This window comes from Protomyctophum parallelum (assembly GCF_964188405.1).
Source record: "Protomyctophum parallelum genome assembly, chromosome: 1".
Lineage (NCBI taxonomy): Eukaryota > Metazoa > Chordata > Actinopteri > Myctophiformes > Myctophidae > Protomyctophum > Protomyctophum parallelum.
The window spans coordinates 77,904,454-77,908,594 of record NC_139697.1 but is presented as its reverse complement, the minus strand read 5'-3'; positions in this window follow the sequence as shown (position 1 = coordinate 77,908,594).

Here is a 4,141-nt window from a genome sequence, read left to right as displayed (position 1 = left end):
GTCCTCTTTGGGCGTAGCTGCAATGGGAACTCCTTATATGGTTATGGCTGAGTCATAGTGACTTTAGCCACGGTTCACAAGAGGCTCGTCTATCACGAGCGTCATGGCGGAACTTCAACCTATTTTACGCCCTTGCTCAATTTACAACGTTAACGTCTACAGAAACTTTCAGATTTCAAATATAAAGTGCTGCTGACCCCCGGGCCACAATCTCAAAATGTCAAAAAAACAAACAAGAAAAAGGAAAAATTGCAGATCTAGAAGCTCATAAAATCACTAGAAGGGCTATTTTGTTCGTTGTACGATGAAGTATATGGGGAGGGGGGGGGGGTCATCTTTCAGTATGTCAAAATTATTTATTTCTACAAAGGATTATACTTATTCACATTTTACAAATTAGGCTACTACAATGTGTATGTATTTCAAATAATTTTTTTATTTAATTATTATCTTTTCTTGTAGTGAATCTCTTCATACCTATATATAATTTTGGAAGAAAAAAACATGACGACTCCCCACAGGTAGAGCTGGTTGGATCTGGGGGATCACGTGTTTGGCTGTGATGAATTACGTCATGCGTTGTAAAAACCTCCTGCGTGGCAGACAGGAAGCTGTATACAGATCACATGATGCCTGTTCATTCATTATAATAATGTGCTCCTTGGTGTCTGTATGTAGGTAGCAGAGCTATTCTGTTCCGGCACACTGGTCTGGTACACTGTACTGTGCTGCTGTAAAACAATTCCTGCAAGCCCTGCTCATATGTCTGTCAAGGTGAGATTCTGAGTATTCTTAGTTTAACCACATGAACCCTATTCTGGGGCAAACATTCAGAGAAAATAGCAGATCTAGAAGCTCACAACGTGATGGGAGTGTATAATAGGGTTCCAGCGGTTAAAGAAGAGGTTTCATCAATAATTTATTAATTACTACCTCTGAAAGCTGCTCACATGATTTCCCACAGTGTTTTCATGCCCATTACTGTGATAACTAAACACTGGCCTTGGGTGAGGAAGATAACAGAATAAAGGAAGGAACAAACTGTTTCAGCATCGTCATGAAAGTCTACTATTTAGCCTAAGAAAATCTACTTGTCCCACATAATGTTTTACAAATTGCAACATGCATAATGCATGCACAGGCAGTCAGGGACAGGGGAAAAAACACACACATCTTCTGGCGCACAATTATTTTCAGATGGTGGTCTTCAACCAAATACATATCAATTTGGGGGTCCTTGACGGGAAAATGTTTGAGAACCACCGGTGTACTGGATGCTGTTTGTGTCTGCCTTTAGTCTATGTCTACCTCTGGAGAGAGGATGTGCTTCCTTAGAGCCTAATTTAGCATGCTTCATTCCACGTTTCCATGCCAACCCCACTAGGTCAACCAATGAAAGGCTGTGAGAACAGGGAGGAGGGGTTTCGATGCAAGAAGGCCCTAATGAGTGCGTTTACAGAAAGTGCCCATGCATGCAAATAGAACAATCATTAATTGTGTGTTCATTTTTGTCAATTAACTGTTTTAGCATTGATTTCTTGAATTACCGGTATCTAAAAATCACTTCATTTTGTGCAAGCTGAATCATTAAATAATTAAAGATCCAGTTGCCTTGACGAAAACACTGATCTGGCTGGGCAGCATTATTCAAAAACATGTTATATTTTGTGTGACACTTTGCTTGTAGATCTGACAATTGGGGGGAAAAAATACCTTAAAACTAAATAAAGATGTTGCCATGGCACAATGCAAACTAGGGATGTAAAGGTTAATTTGGTTGGAGCTGGAGAGGGAGTGAGACCCCTGTTATTGAACACTCTAAGCAAGGAAAAAACGTTGTTTTAACCAAAGTAATATCACTTAATCTACCTTTAATATTTGTGTGTAGTACTGTTCAAAGGTCCATATAGTAATAGTATACACTAGTGACTGTAATCAAACAGCCAATGGGCTGTGGCATTGCAACATATTGTAAGACAAAACATGAATCTCCCACTGAAGTCAGCAAGTGGGTTATGAGTTTTGGGATGTTAAAAATACAGATGCACCAGAACCCAGATATGATCTCTGAAGAATCAGCACAAAATATCTCTGCAGTGGGAATACCAGGCAGGAGAAAAATCTACTTGTCCGTGATATTAACCACTTAAACTCTAAATACTTCATTGACCCCTCTAGGGGTCTGTTGTTGGCCCCCTCATTTCCCTTGAATACAGTAGATCTATAAGCCCACAAAGGTGCAGGGCAGTATACTGTACATATTTGAAAATTGTATTTAAAATACTTTTGTATTTGGCTGCAACAGATTTTTTTAAACGTAATTGGAGTGGATTTGAAGGGTGATTTGAAGAGAAGCCTTCAAATAAACCAGTAGCAAGGAAACCACTGCACTGTCTGCCTGTGCTTCAAGGGAATTTCACCCGGTGTCATTATCGTGGTCAGCATCCTGGTACCAGTAATGTGGTGTCAGTATCGTGGTCAGTATACCCTGGTGTCAGTACCCTAGCGTCAGTATCCTGGCGTCAGTATCCTGGTGTAGAGTGCCTGCTCCAAACACCATGGAAAAACTCTCTTGCTTGTATCATCAGTTGATTAATTTAATATTTGGCAATCAATTCAGTTTTTATAAAATGTATTTTCATGTATTTTCAAAACACAAAATGTGGTAAAATACATGGTTAATTTTCACCCAGGAATAAAGGATACATAACTCTCCAATGTTAAAAACATAATCACTGGCCTTAAGGCATAACCTGATGAAGTTGGCTAATTACAAAGCAGCAGATGGGTATTCTGGACGACCTACTGTAAATGAGGCCATCCATTCACACACGAGAGAAAAGGTGTTGAATTAGCAGTGTATAATTGTGCAAAAATAAAGCAATGGTAGGCTAAGCAACAACCCCCTCTGTCTGCTCGTTGTCCTTGTTGCAGCTATGCAAAAATACTGTACAATAATAAACAATTACACTTAAATGTTCTCTTTCACAAGACCAGGTTGAACATTTCTAATAAAATGCAAAAACCTTCAGTTAGAAAAACTAGGAACAGACTATGCATCACAACAGATCATTTGCAATATATATTATATTCGTATAAAATCATTGCACATGAGATATCAGTTATATTAATATATATATATATATTATAGCCTATAGTGTCCATTAAAATAACCACCATGTATGTAGTATGTACATATATAAAATGTATGAAATCATAATGTAATCAAAATGTCAGGCTTGTGGTGAGATCCAGTACAGACTACAGAGGATGGTGTTGTCATGCATTGCTGTGGACTGAGATCCACTGTAGGCTACAAGGTCACAAGAGGCCTTGTTGAGAGTCACCCAGGGGGACACTACAACACATGCTGTAACCCGAGCTACTGTTCTCACTCTCTTCTAGTACTCTGTCCAGAGAAACAGAAAGCCTGGAGGTTGCAAAACCAACTATCTGCAGTTTTGCACTGCTGTCTGTGCAAATGTCAACACATTTAATCAAAACAGACGACAGTAAACTGTTGCACCCGCTTTTGTCTTTCGAGTCACAGGCGCAAATCCCAATTTAGCTCTTCTCCATAGTCTCACATGTGAATTATAGCTATTATTAAAACTAATTGTGTCTTGAGAAGTTGAGAGATAGGCACTCTAATAAGAATTAGAGTGGAGTTTATATTTATCATCCCAATTAAGTTAATGGGGAGACATTGATTCCAGGTAGTGTTGAATACAGCTTTGCGAAATAATGAAAATTAAAAATATTGCATGTACCTTTAAAGCCTCACTGAGGCTTTAACTGAGCTGGGAATGTGCAGTATCATTTTCAAATAACTATTTTAAGTTATATACTAGGCACATGAGACAGCTAGGTGCTTTGTTGAGTAAATCAAAGCAAAGAAAGGCATTACAAGCAAACACCTAATGAACACTATAGATTGTTGTGACATCTTATCTAAAATAAATGTAAGGGGGGGGGGCACTTCCCATTACTGAATGATACTGTATAAAAGTGGAAAAACAGTGTGTTGCATGGCCTACAGTTTACAGTAACATATTCATGATTGTACCTTCCTGTTTAGATGGCAAATAGCTATGACACAAACATGTAAGTTTATAAACATGTAGGCCTATATAAAGATATA